At 37.4% G+C, this 19,884-nt stretch overlaps 1 long non-coding RNA gene across 1 annotated transcript in view; it reads left to right on the top strand.

Annotated features, from left to right (window-relative positions):
- Positions 1 to 19,884, top strand: part of LOC307179879 — a 229,218-nt gene that overhangs the window by 19,515 nt on the left and 189,819 nt on the right. Inside the window, exon 2 of the long non-coding RNA XR_013825584.1 lies at positions 7,564 to 7,651. This is a non-coding gene — a long non-coding RNA (uncharacterized lncRNA). The remainder of the gene's footprint in view (positions 1 to 7,563; positions 7,652 to 19,884) is intronic.

Raw genomic sequence — 19,884 nt, 5'->3', positions numbered from 1 at the left:
CCACTCTGGACAGCTGGAACTTAATTCTCTTGAGTTCTGAGAGCCATAGTAACACATGTGCCTCAATGTATTCTGCCTGAGGGGTAATGATGCTGGAGTATTTCTACACCAGCTCTCATTAATCATTGCTTAGTTCCCTGGTGTTTTCACTCTGCCAAGCTTGTAGGCAGAGAGGACTTTGGAGGCCAGAGTGAGTTCGCAGGCAAAGAGGCACAGGAGCTGGCAGTGAGAAGCTGGACTGCATGTAAGGAAATGGTAAACTCCAAGGAGCTATTAGTGGCCCAGCAACACTACCTGCGACATCTCTGAAGGGAATAAAGTTTCAAGAGAGAAAATTTGTGGTAGAAAAGTGTTAAGGTAAGAAAGGAAATGCTTCCATTTCACAATGTTAATATACCCCCATCCTTGTCCCTGAACATTCCTGACGTGCCTCATACTCTACCCACCCCCCACTCCCACACACACTCAAATAATCACTCCTCTAAATTGTCTCAGGGGATCTGCACTGGCATCTGCAATTACCAGTGTCAAGAGTGACCAAGAGGGAATTCCCTGGCGGTTCAGTGGTTAGTACTCTGTGCTTCCACTGCAGGGGGCACGGGTTGGATCCTCGGTTGGGGAATTAAGATCCCGCATGCCGCGAGGCTCCGCCAAAAAAAAGAAAGGAGTGAGCAAGAGATACTGGTGATGGGGGCTGCCCCCTGCCTTCACACTCCAGGCATGTTACAACCTCTCTAATAAGGAAGAATGTAGAGGAGTCTTCCATGATAGATCATGAAATGCAGTTTACATTCTATGTACACAGAGGGGACTTACCAAAATGACGTATTTTAGCTTTTAAGATATTAAAAAATCCTCCTTGAAAGGCTGTCAGGCATGGTAATTCAGAGCATGGGTTTCAGATCCAGATTGCCTGGATTCAAATTCTAGTTGTGCCACTTACTGGTATTTTACCCTTGGCCAAGCAACTTTTAGGTCTTAGTTTCTTCATCTGTAAAATGTTTGCTGTGAAGATTAAATGAATTAATATATTCAAAGTGCTTAGAAGAGTGAGTGGCTTAGAGTAGTATGATATAAATGTGTTGTTAATAGAATTATTATTATTATTACTAGTATTGACTCATGCTTTCTTATGAAAGGTAGAGCTGGCTCGAGGGGACGTGTTGGAAAGGAAATTGATGAGTAGTAAATGAGATCATATCTTTAGAGCAATTAAGAAGTCATGAATACTGCAATTCTGTAATTAAGCGTTGTTAGATGGAGTACACACCACCCATTCCTGATATTTCGAAGTGAGAAAAGTGACCTTTCATTTGTTACTGACTTTTTTTTTTAAAAACGGATGATCAGCATATATCAAGCTCTGGGTTGGCATTGATGATGATTAAGGAAGGAAACATTAAGCCCACACGTAATCCAGATCCACAGGCAGGTCTCAGCCCTTAAGCTCTCCACCTAAGGGTAGTCTCTAACTTACTGCCAAGTGCCAGAAATGACTCAGTACTAAAGATTGTGAGCTCTGAAATCAGACTGCTTAGGTTCAAATCCCAGTTCCACTCTTTGGTATCTGGGATCTTGGGTGAGTTGCTTAGCTTCTTTATGCTTCAGTATCCTTGTCTGTTAAATATAGATGCAAACAGCACCAACCTCATGAACTTCATAAAGCAGGGGTCAGCCAACTATGGCTTGTGGGCCAAATTCAGTTTGCACCCTATTTTTGTAAATAAAGATTTATTGGAACACAGCATAATCTACATGTGTTTACTTTTCAGCTTTCAGAGCTGAATAGTGTGACAGAGATGTTATGGCTTACGAAACTGAAAGTAATTACCTGTCTGGCCATTTACAGAAAAAGTTTATCCACCCCTGACCTAAAGGAATAAAAAAGATAATGCACATAAATGTGTATCCCGGTTCCTGGCACATCATAAGTACTGAGTGAATATTAATGATTAACTTTGTCTATTGCCCAAAATGCAAGAACTATTCGCCGAGGCCTAAAATATACAGCTAATCTCCACAAGCAATATGGATCTGAATGAATTTCTGAGACGTTTGGAAAGTCAGCCTAATATCACTGTATGCCATCATTTTCCTGGTATTTAGTTATCTCACCCACTCATTCATTCACTGACTTGTTCTCTCCCGGTTGTGTTCACATACTTGGTATACCTAATAGGTTAGTGGGCCAGTAATCCATGGACATCTGCCTGATTGATATTTATGTGGGGAAGGGGCCAGAGGACATTCAGTACCTGGGGAGAGATACTGGAGCCAGTGTCAGGGTCTGTCCTATGGTCCTTGGTTTTGTGTTTGAGTCCTTTCGAGAGAAACTCTTCTTTCATATGACTGTGTGAGAGAGTAGAGCTTGTTCACCCCGCTTCCTTTCTCAGGAACAAATTAGGAAATAAAAGGAAGAGAAGGGCAGAGGGGCATTCCTCTATCAGCGTGGTGTGCACCTCATTCTGTAGGACTATAGCCTTGGAGGCATCAGGAGATGGTGCCCTGGCATCACTATTCATGCTGTCTGTCACCCACAGGGACGACAGGTGCAGTGTAGAAGGTCAAGGGGAAAGGCAATCTCCAGCAGACACTAACATGGCATCTTAGAGTGAAGAAACCTAAGAACTATTGAGAAACCCTGGGAATGCCCATAAACAGTTGGATGAAAATTTGAGGGCAAGGGCTTTTACCTTAAGCATATAGGTAGAAACTGGTAAAACTCAGGTTCTCAGTGTTATCAAATTCATTTGCATATGCACAAATTGGTGAGGCCTACTGCAACTCCATTGCATACTCATGACACACACAGGTATTGAGGACCCACTCTGCTTTACCTGCAGAAACCTTGGTTCAAAAGTATTTAAAGACCCCACTAAACCCTGAAAGGCCAAGAATAGCTATCTAGTCTTTGCCACCCTTACTGGTGGAAGAACTGGAAGGAAGCTTTAGCTCATCTTGTTCAATCTTCTTGTTTTACAGATGGGAAAACCAAGACTCAGAGGAAGTAGCATGCGTCGGTCCCCCAATTAGTTAGTGGGAGAGCCAGAAACACACACTAGGTTGAAAGTCTTGTTCTGAGATGGGAAAGGAGCAGCACTGGAACTGGTCCAGAACTGGTCAAGCAGAGTCTTCTCCTGCCCTAAAGGAGTAGGGACAAGCAGGCCCATTTCTACCATTTGTGGGGACCAGGTCAGGAGTACAAACGAAGGCCCGCAAACTATCTAAAATATAAATGTTATAAAGCAAGCTAGCAAAAAGCAAAATAAAATATATTTCATCCTTCTATCTTGACAAATATACTTTCATAAAAATCTGGAAATCCTGGTTCAAATTAGAGGGCTCAGACGCCTTGACTCCATGGACTTCTCACCTTGTGTAGTAGGGGACAGTTTGGGGAGGACTAGAATGGGACTGTCTAAAACTAGAGTTCCAGGTCAGGGGTTTCTCTTGCCAGGTTCTAAGCAGAGTACTGGTGCCCAGTGTGGTGGCAGAATTTTTTATTAGGACAAGAAGGAATCACACAAAACTATTTCCTAAAGCACATGTCGGTGAAATATAGCCCCGTGTCCCCCCCTAAATCCACCCTAGCTACCCGCCTCCTTTCCCATCTTGAATCCAGCTGAGCTAAAATGGAAGCAACAACTATTACAAAACATTTCAACTAATAGAGGCTCACGCTGGTAGGCAGGAGGTAACCTTCAGGAACATCTACTTTGCAGGGAAGCAGAGAATTTTGGAACCATATTGGGATAAATAATATGGGGTCCTGTAGACAGAAACCAATTAAGTCGAACCTCGGGTTGAGACTTCTCTAGTTGTCATCTCTACATAATAATCTCAATTCCGAGGCTCTCAGGGCCACCTGAGCCTCTGTAGTCTCATTTAAACTTAGAAAAGAAAAAGAAAAATCCCTCCATTTTATTTGTACGGGAAGAAGGGAGAATAGAGACTTTCTGTTCAGTTTTATAAACCTTTGACTCTTCCACAGAGCGCTTCTTTAGGTGGTTTGGTAATTTTCCTTACTTAACATTTAGCGATATTCTGTATTCTTTTAGCCATAGTAGTAGGGAGCTAATTAATCTTGAAAACATACCTCTTGTCCCAATTTCATTCTTATTTCTACCACTCCTTTCTGACTTTGTTTAGAGTGTCCTTGTTCCTATTCCTGTATCCAGAGAGAGGCAGTGTTCATCGTTCTTACGCTCTCAAAGTGCTTTTGCTTAAAATGGGAGCCAATTGCATTCACAGCAGAAGAAAATTATGGGCTTAAGTACTTTATACTTTCAACAACGCATCTTCGAGAATGTTTCTATTGATCAACTATGGAACTAGGACACTCAAGACCTTAATGCAGGTCAAGCATTTCCTGAGATAGTTTATCATGAAACTATTCAAAACCACACGTTCTTAGAAGTGATTTGGGAATCAGAAAGGTTTTATTAACTAGGTGATGTCAGTTGATAAGGAAAGAAAGGTGCACAGAGTTAAGAAATCTAAACGATGAAAATTGCGTAGACCTGTCTACCGTGGTCTTATATGTAATTCATCAAAATCCACAAATATTTCTCGAGAACCCTTTAAGTACTTGATGCAGATCAATAGTATCTTGATTTTCAAGGACAACGACTAATCAATGCAAAACTGGCAAACAGCTTGAGAAAAAAAATCAATTTCTGGTGCTAATGTGACCATATTTCTTAGTTGTCATTTCCAAGGTATGTGTTTTTGCTTGGCTCACCCGCTTACCAATTACGAATCATGTTTCGAATGCCATCAGTGCTTTTAAGGAAATCAGCTGGAGTTCGATTAACCTATCCTCATTATACAATTTGTCTTAAAAAAAAAACTACCTAATGTCCCTGCCTTCAAGGGGGTTTTAGTATACGTGAAAGGAAAAAATAAAGATAAAAAAATCCCACTACCCAAGAGGAGGGATTCTGGGAAGATGGCAGCCTGAGCACATGTTTTTTATTCCTATTTCCCTCAACTTCCTCCTGGAGTGAATCAAGCAGTAAGTTAAAGCTTATGTATGTATGTGTCTTTGGGTGGGAGCAGGGAAGGTGGTGTAGAGATGATCATGTTTTATTGTAGGTACCTGGAAGGGATCCTATACATCTGGAACCTTCAGGCTTCCCAGATGCCCTTGTAGAAACCAGGCTAGGAGGTGAAGGCGTTGTTGTTGCAGCCTGATTTCAATCACCAGGAGGGAGGAAACCATTTTCTCTGATGTAGCCTGGAGTAACGAGCTCTGATTCCAAGGCTCTCTGAGAGGGCAGATGGCAGAGTGTAGGGATCCCCTAAACCTGTGGAGGTCAGCCCTTTCTTCCTGCTCACCACCAAATCCCCGAGCCACTCTGCTGATCCCATGGATGTTGCTACCCGTGAGGGGGACTGCTGCTATGAACTGCTCCCGTTCCAGTACGCAAAAAAATGGCAGCCACTCAAAGCTCACACGTGGATAAGAGTCTTCAGGAGCTATCAGCCCAGTTGTTTCACCAGAGGTTAAACATGAAAAACTTCTAACCTCATTCTTCTGCAAAGCTACCATAGCCTGACAGGCCCCAATATCACTACTGGCAATGGTTCCCAGAGAGATTTCTCCACTTGCTGAAATGAGTGGACATGTGATTCACAGGTCAGTTAAGGGGACCTAGTAGTTCAAAGGAGAGGAGTTACAAAATTAGAAGAAAACTTAAAAAAAATCTGTGATGAGATTTCTTATGAAAAATAACGGAAATACAACAAAGAAATCATGAGAAAGCAAAAAGATGTGAGAAATTGAAAGAAAATGATTTGTGAATTTGAAGATTTCAAAGAAGTGAAAAAATGGAATCAACGCTGTAGAAAACTGAATGAGTGATTTGAAGTTCAAATATAGAAACTATCTCAAAAAGTGAAGCAAAACATGAAGAAATAGAAATCATGAGTAAAAAAAGGAAATACGTTATAGAACAAGCCAAGAGATTTTTGCTAAGAATAGGCATTCTAGGAAAGAAAGTAAAAAGTGAAGGAAAGGAAGCAATAATTCCAGAAATTTTAGAAGAAAACACTTATCTGAACTTTAAAAGTAATCAAGTTTTCGGATCCAAAATGATCGTTGGGTACCAGACAGGATTAAAGAAACAAAAGATACACTCCTAGAGATATATCTGGTGAAATTCTAGGGTAAAGTGTCTTGGAAACTTTCACACAGGAAAAAGAAAGTGAAAACAAAAAGGAAGATAATCAAAAGGAAAAATATTTCTTTTCTGCTATATATATAAAATTAGAAGTTAGGGTATCTCATTTATAAAATTTGGAGAGAAAAATATGGCAGCCCATGATCTCATTGTGTTATGAAGGCAATACTGACACATTTTTACACATGCAAGGGCCCAGGAAGTATGTTAACTATGCATCCTTTCTAAAGAAACTGAGGAAATTCTCCAGGCAAATTAAAATTAAATCAGAAATTTTTCCAAGATGAGAGAAATGAAATGTGTAAGAAACAATGGTGAGCAGTAACTTTCGGATCCTCTCTGCAGTTACCTCCATCTTGTCTTCATTTTCATTGCTATCACACTAATCCAGGCTATCATAATCTCTCACTAGATTGCTGCTTTCGTTGCCTCATAACTGTTGTCTGTGTATTCACCATGCTCTCATTCACTTTGGTCAGACTCATCTTTTTCAAAGGGTACTTTGATCATGCCACCTCCCCCACACTCCTAAAACCCTTCAGCATCTTATTGTTCTTAGTTTAAAAAGCTAAATTTTTAATGTTCTCCATGAAGATTTTGCATTGTATGACTCCACCTTACCTCCCCAACTGTATCATGTACCACTTCTGCCTTCCTTCACATGCGCTCTCCCACCATGGGGATTTTGTATGCTCTGAAGTTGTTCCTAGATCATTCTCTTTCCCCTTCTTCACTTGGTTGAACTCTTATTCATCCATTTTGAGAGAAGAGCCTTGAATAAGATTGCTCTCTGGAAGAGCAGTAATCAAGATTCAACTCAGAAGGGACAGAATTAATCAGCTATAGATATAATTCTTTTTTGTTTTATTTTGCATTATGGTTGAGGCAAAGGTATAAATTTCTGGATATGTGAGAAGATGGCTAGCCAAAGGAGGAAGCAAAGATGACAAGAGCAGATATTGTCTACAAATTAATGCCAGGCCTCAGATTGGGATGGGAAAGAAGTATGTCATTGAATTCTCTCTTAGAGTCTTAAATACATGTATGCACTGTCTAGAACTCCTTGGGACCAAGACATAAACTGAAATATGGGCTAGTTGATCATGAGTAGAAGAGGTTTTCTGTAGAAACATTTACTATAAAGTCTAGTGGGAGTGTCATGACATGGGGAAATATACAACATTAAAAAGAAAAAGGTCCATTGGTGTATTGGTTTTATATGGCTGTGAAACAAATTACTATATATTCAGTGGCTTAAACAGGGTGTACAGGAGTTTTTTGTACTTTCTGACAACTTTCCTGTCATTGTGAATTAATTCCAAAAAATATTCTTAAAAATAAATTTGATCAGCCAAGCTCTGTTACTATGTTTGTTTTACAGATAAGAAAAAGAAGGCTTAGTAAAACGGAATGAAATGGGGTCATTTGTAGAGACATGGATGGACCTAGAGACTGTCATATGGAGTGAAGTAAGTCAGAAAGAATAAAACAAATATCGTATATTAAAGCATATATGTGGAATCTAGAAAAATGGTACAGATGAACCTGTCTGCAAGGCAGAACTATAGACACGGATGTAGAGAACAAACGTATGGACACCAAGGGGGGAAGTGTGGGTGGGATGAATTGGGATGTTGGGATTGACATATTTACACTAATATGTATAAAATAGATAACTAATGAGAACTTGCTGTATAGCACAGGGAACTCTACTTCGCTGTACAGTAGAAACTAACACAACATTGTAAAACAACTATACCCCAATAAAAAAAAGTTTTTAAAAGAAGAAAAACGAAGGCTTAGAGCAGCAAAGGAACTTGTCCCAAGCTACTCAGTTAGTAAGGGTTGGACTTCTGCCAGATGTCTGAGTAGGTGTGGAGAGTGAGGCAGAAATTGGCCTGTTAAGGATGACAGAATTTTCACAGCAGTCATGTGGCTGTCTTGCTCAGTTCTTTTCCTTCAGACTGCACACTAATGAGCTCCACTCAAAGAAGGTGCGCACATAAATAGAAATATTTCCATATGGCAGTGCTTTGTCATACTTCTGGCCACTCTCAGCTGTCATCCAAATGCAGACAATGCTGGAATACAGAATCAGTTGTATAAAAACTGATGTTGGGCTCCGTACATCTGAAGAAAGCAGGCGCCCAAAAGATGCAAAGGAAATGTTGAAGAAGAGGTTTGCCTTGCTACCTAAATCTCATGTGACAGTTAACAATGTAATCTCTGCTGACAATTAACAAGGGTTGTGTGTCTAAAAGCACTTGAAGACATGGTTGGACTCTGGACCCACCTAACGAAATCTTTGCTTATTTCATGGAAAAAAGAGTGTGAGTAGGAGGAAGAAGTGGGGGCAATTTATCATTTAGAAGATGAAAGATTGGCATTTTGGGGGTTAGCATTATCATTCAACAAATATCTTCCACATCCCCTATGTTGCAAATGCAAAATAAGCAGCAAAAGGGAATATATAAAAAATAGTAAATCTTAGGGAAAAAACTTAGTTTTCCTTTTAATGAACACACGGAAATCATCAACTTTAATTTTCTCCCAAATGCCTTTCAGTTAACAGAGAACATAAAAATTATATGAAAAATCACTGGCTCATTAGGTAAATGATATATGCTGGACTTTCATGTTCTTAGACAGAAACTAATGTACTGGTAGCTTTTAAGGGATCTAAGAGTCATATTAAACATAAAAAAATCACGACATTGGTTCCCGTTTTGTCAAGACCGAATTGCTCTTCTGGTCATTTGTTGGTGTTCTGTCACTGCCACAGTGAACTGGCTTTGGGTTATTAACTGTATTTTCAGAAGTGAATTACCAGACTCGATTATGTGTATGGGGAGTAGCAAGAAAAAGTAAACAAGCTAAATATCAAAGGAGGGAACTCTTTTCCAATGGCTTTGATGGTGGCTTTTGATGGTGGCTTTGATGGTTATCTCACCTGTTTTCCCTCAAATTTTATTTATTATTTAAGCAATGTGAGAGGTGGACATTAGGGTTCTGTGGACCAAATGCTTGGATTTAGGCATATCTTGGTCCTTACACACAATCAAGTTCAGTAGTAGGAGCATTCTTATCCATAATTGTTGTGCAATGTTGTGCTTAGAAATTCGCTGATCTGCTAGTTCCAGAATTGTCTCTGATGCTCCTGACATCACACCGTGTATAAATCTCCTCTAATCGTGCTAAACCTCTCTTTCCTCTACTGTGAAATCCAAAAGGACTCAGTTACAGGCTGCCATGTCAGGACTCAGCATACCTACTTGTTAAAGGATCATCTTTTTATACTACTTGAGTGTTTTATGGTCACCCTCATAGATGTATAGTTTTTTTTTTTTAAGGGGAAGGGAAGGTTCTCAGTTTTTAAAATTTATTTATTTATTTATTTTCAGCTACGTTGGGTCTTCGTTGCTGTGCGTGAGCTTTCTCTAGCTGTGGTGAGCAGGGGCTACTCTTCGTGTGGTGCGTGGGCTTCCTGTTGTGGTGGCTTCTCTTATTACAGAGCACGGGCTCTAGGCACGCGGGCTTCACTAATTGTGGCTCGTGGGCTCTAGAGCGCAGGCTCCATAGTTGTGGCGCATGGGCTTAGTTGCATGTGGGATTCTCCTGGACCAGGGATTGAACCCGTGTCCCCTGCATTGGCAGGTGGATTCTTAACCACTGCACCACCACGGAAGTCCCAGTTTCTCATTTTGATTCTTTGTCTTTTGAAGCAATGTTTTCTTTTGCAACAGTGACAAAGCAATAACACACATCCTTACTTTCTCACTCACTAACACAAGATAATACATCTGAGAAATAGAGGAAGTAATTTAAGTTGAGCTGAAGAAGTCTGACCTCAAAAGCTAGAATAATTTTTTTCCTAAATAAATTTTTAAAATTCAATTAGGTGTGATTGATTTTCAAGTTTTGCCAAGAGTGGCATACATATGTTACTATTAATTATCTTTGGAAAGTACATTCAAGATTTCAGTGATATTCTGCTGTTTGACCTACAACAGCTGCTTTTAGTCTGTAACCCGATGTTCATCCAATTGTCATGTATAATAAAGTATTTCTTAGGAGCAAGGGTGTTTTTGTCCAGTTAGAGGAGAAATAAAATAACCTAAATGCTGAAATGTGTCTAACCCCCTGTCCCTCATTTCCTTGATCCTTGCAAACACCACCTCTCAAGCCTGGAGAGAATCAATGACTTCTGCTTCCGTGGAGAAAAAACTCAACCTGAGACTACAGGCAGTTTGGTTGAATGGTGTTTCTCATATCCAGGTGTACCCTGGATATAGCATTTATTTCTTTTTCCTTTTTCCCTTTCTGCTCATGGTTTGTCCTTTCTGTTTTCTTCTTGCTGTGAGAAAGCCAGCATTGAGAATTGTAATTCTCTAAAAGAAGGCAAGCATTTTAACTGAACTTTTCAAGAAGGAGTTAATTAGTTCTTTTTTAAAAAATTATTTTATTTATTTATGGCTGTGTTGGGTCTTCATTGCTGCGCGCGGGCTTTCTCTAGTTGCAGCGAGTGGGGGCTACTCTTCGTTGTGGTGCGCGGGCTTCTCATTGAGGTGGCTTCTCTTGTTGCGGAGCACGGGCTCTAGGCGAGTGGACTTCAGTAGTTGTGGCACATGGGCTCAGTAGTTGTGGCTTGCGGGCTCTAGAGCGCAGACTCAGTAGTTGTGGCGCATGGGCTTAGTTGCTCCGCAGCATGTGGGATCTTCCCGGACCAGGGCTCGAACCCATGTCCCCTGCATTGGCAGGCGGATTCTTAACCACTGCACCACCAGGGAAGCCCAGGAGTTAATTAGTTCTAGTAACAGTTTTCATTAAACAAGAGGGGACGATGTTGCTTATTTAAGGAGAAGAAAAATTTAATAATAGAGATTTTTATAAAGCTCTTATTACTGTATGTAGCCTTTTAAAAAATGCCATCTGATAGGCCAAGATATCCAAGCAGGAGCAGAAACCATAAAGTCTGGGAAAGTACAAAAATGTCATATCCTCTTTGAGAGCCAGTTTTCTCATCTGTACTATGGAGATAGGAACTACCTCCATGGGTTGGTATGAAGCAGTCTGTGTGAGTAAATTAATTAATATAATTACAATACAGTTTCTTTATTTTAAAATGGGGATATATAAATAGAGTAGGTCTACAGTATTTCTTCCTGAGCTTGAGTAGATATCCATTGAATTGAGATTGAATTCCATTAAATATACTTATGCCACATTATGCAAGTAAAGAAAATGTTACTATTCTGTTAGTGTTAGTAAATTGACTGTCAAGCTCTCTTCTAATTGGGATGGCATGTATATTGTTATTGGGACTATACATTGCCGGTAAAAAGCATCAAAGCTATGAACCAAAGCTTGGATCTGCAATCTGCCAGGGGAAATTAGGGAGTAGATAGCAGAATATGGGGACTCATAAGGAGATAAAAGAAATACACTTTATATATCATAGATTGGTTGAAGGCATAGGATTCCTTTAAAATTTTTAAGAATGTATCTTCACTCTTAGTGCTGTTTCTTAATGTTATTTAATATCCAATATGCCTCTTCTTCATATTAGATATTGTGTATTGACTAGATTAGATACCATATATAAAAAAGCTCTCTTGCATTCATTGTTCTATTCCTTTGCCTTATTCTCATAAGCCCCATTATACTTAATCTCAAAGATACCAGTGAAATTATATCGACTCTTACCATCTTTTAAAAATCTTTAAAGATTTTCCAGTATTTATTCAACTTAGGTTACAATAATCACTCCTGTTACTGTTAACTATTTGGGCTAAGTGGGAAGCTGGAAAGTCAGTATTAGGCCTTTTTCAGGCCTAAAATTGGACACAGGATACTTCTTTTCTGTAGGTTTTGGGCAAATGAGGTTTTCTTTTTTTGCTAGGTTGGGCCAATCAGATTCACACATCTCAAATTTTTCAAGACAGTCATGATTTAAAACATTTGTTTCCATTATTCTTATGAGTGAAATCATACTAACCAGGCCGTGTGTCCCAGTTGTGATATCAAGAGTTTATTTATTCCACATATATTTTTGAGTACCCATTATGTGCCAAATCATAGGGTACCTATTCTTTGTAAAGAAATAACCCACAATTATGTTTTTAATGTAATTAATCAATTAAATAATCAACTAATTAAAATAATTAAATAAAAATCAATCAAAATAATCAATAAATTAGTATAATAAATTATTAAACAATAATGTAATTAATAAATAAAATGATTCATTAGTAGATTGTTATAAATAAAATAATTATAAATAAATATAGTATAAATAAAAGATAGTATAAAGTATAGTATACATTATAAATAACATAATACACATATAATGTAAACTATAAATCAAATAATCCATTGTTATAATAAATTATAAAATAATAATGTAATTAACTAATACAATAATCCACCTAACAAACATATGTAGGTAGTTCACAACGTTCCAGTGGTGAGCAAAGCAGACCCGTTTCTTGCCCTAGTGAAGCTTTCATTCAAGCAGGGCAGTATGCCCTGTCCATCCCACTGACATTCTGTGTTTCAGAATAATGATTGTCCATGTTTGGCTTCTGTGTTTAAGTGGCTGTTTCTTTTCTGTGCTCTTAGGTTTTACTACTTTTTGCCTGTATCTCCAGGGGTTAGAGCTGAAGTCCTACTCAGTAGATTAATTAAAATATGTCATTGGATCTACTTCTTTTGGCTTCTCTTCAGTATTTTAAGTTTTTTATAAAAACGGTTTTATAAAGCCAATTTACTTCTCTTTTTTTACTCTCCAGATTTATACCATATAAACACTATAAAAAAAGATGCCTCTCCTAAAATGGAGTGAGAACAAAGATAATGGAAAGTCTGGAGTGAATGAAAATGATTTCATTTTTCTCAGCTTCTTTCTCATATTTTTCTCTTGTTGGATTTTTTAAAAGAGCTATTAAAAAGCTCTTTCTGTACACATTCACCTTCTCACTTGCGCTTCTGCCCTTGGCAAACCTGGTGTGTTTTTCCACTGTCCCACACCCACATATATTTATGTGCAGAAAGAATGATATCATATTGAGATAAATCCTTTCTGCTGGACATCATGGCCCAATGATTCATTCCATCTCCCACAATTAGCTATTCAAGGAAATTGTCATTGCTTGCTTTCTGAATGTTTTTAAAGAATTTTTAACTGTCTGTTTCTGGGAAATCAGTGGGGTTTTTCACATTTTTAAGTTCTTAAATTTGAGGTGGAAGTAATATTTTAGGTTGAGTCCCTCAGAAGCGGATTATGAGATGAGGATTCATGTGCAAGGGATTAATTAAGGACATGCTGCCAGAAGAAACCAGTTAAGAACTGGGGGAAGCAGGGCAGGGAGTGTGAAGAGGACAAGTAAAGATACAATTTCAGATTTCAAAGCCCCATCAAGAGAAGCTGATCGCCAAGGGGAACTCTGAGGAGTGTGCTGTTCCTTAGAAGTTGTCCAGACAGGAACAAGGGGTCTGGGCTTTCATACTTTTTCAAAAGCTAGTTATTGGCCAAAGACCCTCCTGGGGAGGTGGGTAGGGAAGTAAGCTCCAGGCAATAAAGCAGTTTGCAACAAAGTGATTTTAGTAACCCAAGGGCAGTCCCCCAAGGTGTCTCAGGTGTCCAATATTGGAAGCAAAATGATCTCGAAGCAGAAGTTTGCCCAGAATGATAAAAAGAATCGAGGGAATCTGAGAGGATCATCAGTGTCTACTACAGGAAGCATTTAACATAAATGAACGTTTTTCAACACAAAAAATAAAGCCCGCCCACCATCCTGTCTGGCATCATATCTTACTTTGTGGTTGCTCAAAAATATTTGTTGTTTTTGCTTTAAAGTATTATAAACCAATGATTTATTCACAGAGATGAATATTGTGACTTCACCTTTTATCAGTTTGCCTTATTTTTACACTCAACTTGGATGGACCACTAATAAGGGTAATGCAGATTAGTTCACACGTTATCCTTATTTCCAAGTCTGCCATAGAAACTTGCAGCAAAAGTTAATATTTAGAGCGAACTTTATGTGAGTGGAGTTTTCAGAACCGTTCTTCAGAGGGGGTGGCCTTTGGGCTAATTACAGAGGTCATTCCATTTCCCTTTGTCCTCAGTAGTACTATACATATAAAAGCAAATTTATATTAACATCAAGAACAGCCTTGAAAAGAAATTAGGTCACCAATAAACATCCAAATGGGCTCATGCAGAAATGGAAAAAGTCCTATGAAGCATGCTTTGATTTGTAGTAAGCTCTGTGGTAGGTATGGTAATTAATTGTGTGTACACATCTTACATCTTATTAAAGGCCACCAGGAAAAATCACCTTCTCTGCCACTAACCCCCTTTCCTAAGTTATTGCTCAACAAACAGCAGCAGGAGGGACCTCAAACTGTGGCACATTGTCTCTGATTTGCCATATCATATGTACAGCTCTCAAAAACCAATAGACAAATTTTTATTAGACCTCCCTGAAAGGACAATAAACTCAATGTTATCATCAGTTGGTAAGTTATCTAATTAGGTTGCTGATTATTTAGAATATTGTCAGTTTAATCTATTAATTCCTTTAGATCCTGACTTAGATGATTTCCTTAAATAAGCAGTCCAAGGACTTTATGAATAAAGGTATATGTTTCTTTCTAAGGCTTTCCATTTTAGTCCAATATTTATGATATAAGATAAAACTCATAATCACATAGCAACTCAGTTATTCCCAGTCTTTCTTTGGCACGGATGTCTCTAGAAAACTGCTTTGAAATTAATGGCCTCAATTTTCTGATAGTTATTAAAAGTGATGCCTTTTGAGAAAGATCACTGTTGCCAAATTTTTGAGACTTGCAACTCAGTCAGGAAATAATTTAATTTTAATTGTAGGTCATACTGAGATTTAGAGGAAATTTCAAACATTTGAGTAGGCACCAGTAACTAAAATTTAAGAGAAGAATAACTACAGGCAAATCACCTGAGAGCAAGCTGAGCTCTCTAATTCTCTTACTGATATAGTCCTTAAACACATTGCAGAATGCAGAATAAATCATATAAAAGTACAATGCATTCCTGGCATAAACAACAGTTTGCCATGGTATATAATTTTCAAAAATATAGTTTGGCTTTGGACTCTGTTTGCTAATGTTTTATTTCTGTTTGCTAATGTATTATTTTATGTTTATATTCATAAGTGATATTGGTCCAATAATTTTTTATGGGACCGGTGTTAAACTTGCTTCATAAAAATAACTTGGAAAATTTCCTTCATTTTAAATGCATTTCTCATTAGGATTATCTGGTCTCTAAAAGTTTAGTAAAATTGCTCTGTGAAATCATCTGAGCTAGGTGCTTTTATGAGAAGTAATTTCTTGATAACTTTTTCTATTTCAATTATAGAAATTGGTCTGTTTAAGCTTTCTGTCTCTACTGGGTCATTTTTTTGTAAACTGTATTTTTATAAAAAATGATTTAATCTACCTTTTTCAGATTTATTTGCAAAGAGGTATACAAAGTAGATTCTTACAATATGTTTCCTCTGTATCAGTAATTTCCCTCTTGTTATTTGCTTATCTGTTTGCTTCTTCCCTTTTTGATTAAATTAGCTAGTGATTTATCTAATTTTTGGATTTTCTCAAAAATGTAGGATTTTTTTTTTAAAAGAAGATGTTGGGGGTAGGAGTTATTAATTAATTTATTTATTTTTGCTGTGTTGGGTCTTCGTTTCTGTGCGAGGGCTTTCTCTAGTTGTGGCGAGCGGGGGCCACTCTTCATCGTGGTGCGCGGGCCTCTCATTATCGCGGCCTCTCTTGCTGCGGAGCACAGGCTCCAGACGCGCAGGCTCAGTAGTTGTGGCTCACGGGCCTAGTTGCTCCGCGGCATGTGGGATCCTCCCAGACCAGGGCTCGAACCCGTGTCCCCTGCATTGGCAGGCAGACTCTCAACCACTGCGCCACTGGGGAAGCCCCAAAGATGTAGGATTTTGATTTATTAATTTAACCTACTATTTTCCTGTTCTCTACTAATTTCTAATTTAATCTTTAATATTGCCTTACTTTGCTTTGGTTTACTTTGCTTTTCTTACCTTTTAATTAATGTATTTTCATTATTTTATTTTTATTGATGTAGATGTTTAGTATTATAAAGTTTCTTCTGATCACTGCTTTAAATGTGCCTAATAGGTTCTGTTATGTAGTGTTTTCATTACCATTATTTTCCAAAGTTTCTGTAATTTTTTGTGTGTTTACTTTTCATCAAGATTTAATAAGAAGGTTTTAAATTTCCAGATGAAAGGCTTGTTTTGTTCTGTTTGTGGCTCGTATTTTAATTTCTAGTTTTATTGTAATGTGATCGTACAGTATTGTTTGTTTAATACTTGTACTTTGTGAAACCAACTGATGTTTTGGAATAGTGTCCTAATATACCATCAATTCTTGAAAAAGATCTAGTGTGCTTGAGAATAAGTTACATTTTCTATTGTCAGGGTATGATGTGCAGTATATCTTATTGCTTTTTTTGTTTAGATCTTTTAGATATATATATCTAAAGTACATTTACTTATTTATGGTCCACTTTATGTGTTTTGTACTGAGAGTGTTGTGTTAATCTCCTATTAATTGTGCATTTCTATTTATTTCTCCTTGCATTTCTTATAGTTCTTGCCCTGTATACGTGATTATTATATTATTTGGTACATAGATATTCATAACTATTATATCTTTAATTTGCATTGTGACTTTCACCTTTATAAAGAATCTCTCGCTGTTTCATTCATGGCTTTTGGGCCTGAATTCTAATTTGGTAAAAAGATTGTAACATTATATTTTCTTATTTTTTCATTTGTGTGGTAAATTTTTGTCCATCCCTTTAAATTGTTAGGTTTGTTTTATGTGCCTATTTGAAAATCTTTTTTTAACAGGTAAATTTAGTTTATTCACATTTATTGACATGACTGATATCTTTCAACATTATTAATTTATACTATAACTTTTATTTTTATTTTGTTATATTTACTTTGTTTTACTCTTTTCTGTTGATTTTTTTCTGCTTTGCGTTACTGTTTTTGTATTTAGGAAATTTGAGCTTTTCTTTTACTGTCTACATTTGTATTTATATCTTTCATAGTGACCCCATTTTATAATAAATTTTTTTCTCTTTTTCCCATATCAGTCTAGCCAGAAGTATATCTATTTCACTAATCTTTTCCAAAAAAAGCTTTTTCTTTGGCAATACTATCTGTTTAGTTTCCATTTCATTAATTTCTATTCTTAAGTTTATTATTTAGTTTCTTCCGTTCTTTGCATTTATTCTATTGTTTCCATTTTCATGAGTCAAAGAAAACTCATATTTCTAAGCTTTATATTACAGTTTTCTAATCAATGATTTTAAGGCTATGTAAGCAAATTTAATATCTGATAGCCACCAGTCATTGCACATATTTGGATATACCTAAAGCCAGACCTAAGACACAAGTCTTAGTTGTCATTATTGACGGTCATTTTTAACTATAATAATAGGCAAACTGTGCCAGCGTGAAAATAGGTGAAGCCAGGTTATCTTTAACTAATTTTAGCATTTAAATTCTGAATTAACCAGGAATATCATTTCAAGATGATGTAAAATATAGCTGACTGATGCTCTCTGAAAAAAAAAAAGACTTCTTCCTAAATGAATTATTTCCTTATTGGAGAATTATATTTAATTCTAATTATATTTCTGTGTGACACAGGAGTCATTGTTGAAATGAATATTCTCTTGCCATGTCTTTACTGGAAAGTCAAAGAGAAAAAATGAAGAAATTATCTAAATAATTCAGGCAAAAGCAAATCCATAGTTCACTGTTTTTAGTGAAATGTTTGGGTTTGGCTGCGTTTCTGTGATGTGTTTTGGTTGCATGCATTTCTCCCTGAATCATTTTGACAATTGCCTCAAATTTCCACTTGGCATGGCCAGTGGACATTTCAAACCTCAAATGCAAAATAAAACAGACTGTGAAAAAGACAGCTGTTTTAAAATCCAGGGGCTGTCATTTCCAGCTCTAGGCCTATGAATCCCTCGTAACCAACTAGATAAAATGTTCCCTTCTAGATACTCTTATTTTTCTCATTTTGATAGGGTAGAACCAAAGTATTTTTGCTCCTATTGTATAAGGACTTCCACCTCAATCACTTGGCCAGAATTCCTGAGGGTAAAGAATTGTGATGTTCTGATTGAACTTGGACACTCAAGTGAGTATAATAGGTTACCTGGCACTTAGTCAACATGGCAATAGGGTCTTCTCTATAAATAGAACATTCTTGTCATTCTTGTGGAGGAATAAACAGAAATGCAATATTACTAATAATTGTGTAAGAATTCCTGGGTCCTGAGTTGAGGTTTTATGTAAAATCTTTTAGAAAATATCAGTAACCCAATTTTAAAACAGTCTTGTTTATCCTTGCTTTATGCAAGTGTTTTATAGATTACTCCATACAGCGTCTCTGTAAGTTAGTCCAATATTGCTACTATTGCTATTAGTCCAATTAGTCCAATATTGCAATATTGCTATTAATACTGCTGAGCAAAAAGTTATAGGTTGAGTATTTAATTCGCCTATCAGAATTCTGGACAGCTCTGAAATTAGAATTCCTTGCATTTATATTATATGTCTTAGTCTGCTTGGGCTGCTAAAACAAAATGTCATAGACAGGGTGGCTTAAACAACAAACATTTATTTCTCACAGTTCTGGAGTCTGGGAAATCTAAGATCAAAGTGCTGGCAGATTCAGTATCTGGTGAGGCCCATTTCCTGTGTTGCAGCCTTCTTGCTGTATCCTCATATGGCCTTTCCTCAGTGTGTGCTCATGGAGAGAGAGATCTCTCTACCTCTTCCTCTGCTTATAAGGATACTAATCCCATCATGAGGATCCCACTCTCATGACCTAATCTAAACCAAATTGCCTACCAAAGTCCCTACCTCTAAATATCATCACCCTGGGTGGGGGGAGGGTTAGGGCTTCAACATAAGAATTTGAGGGTCATGCATACATTCAGTTCATAACAATGGATATAGCTGTTGGTTTTGAGCAAAACATTTTCTATAGTTCTTGGGTTTCCATGAAGGGAAGAGAGGCTCTAAAACTGATTATGATGTTTCTGAGAAAATTGGGCTGGGAAAGGAGCTCTTTATCCTTTTTTAATGAAGGTATGGAATGTAAATTATACCATGACAGGGAATTATTACCTTCCATAGAGCTGAATAGAGCAGACAGTTGCCAGTATCTCTGCTCAGGAAGATTTATCCTTGATTGCAAGCAGACACTAAATCTCAGCTAAATATAGACATATGATCTCATCCAACTCAGGCAAATGGTCCATCTGAATAAGTAATTTTATTCTGTTAATCTGAATCTGCAGAAGATGACCAAATCTTGGAAAGTGCTCGTAAAGAAATTCTTCTTGATATTATAGAAGAGGTGATTAGCAGCATGTTAAATCAGGTAGTTCTGTTTAGATTTTCTTCTTGATATAGGACATGCATAAAATTCAACTCTTCATTTAAAACCAAAGTTTTATACCAGAGAAGAAGGAACTTCTGCTTTTAGTCAAGCTGGGACTATATTTATTCTACCACCTGAAACAACCCAAAAGTTAATAAAATATATATGAAGCAAAGCTCTTAAAGACACTGGACAAAGAAGGATAGTGATCCCTGAGAGA

The sequence above is a fragment of the Stenella coeruleoalba genome (assembly GCF_951394435.1).
Source record: "Stenella coeruleoalba genome assembly, chromosome: X".
In the NCBI taxonomy this organism is placed as follows: domain Eukaryota; kingdom Metazoa; phylum Chordata; class Mammalia; order Artiodactyla; family Delphinidae; genus Stenella; species Stenella coeruleoalba.
Note: the sequence above shows the minus strand (reverse complement) of the source record. Positions and strands in the feature narration are given on the sequence as shown.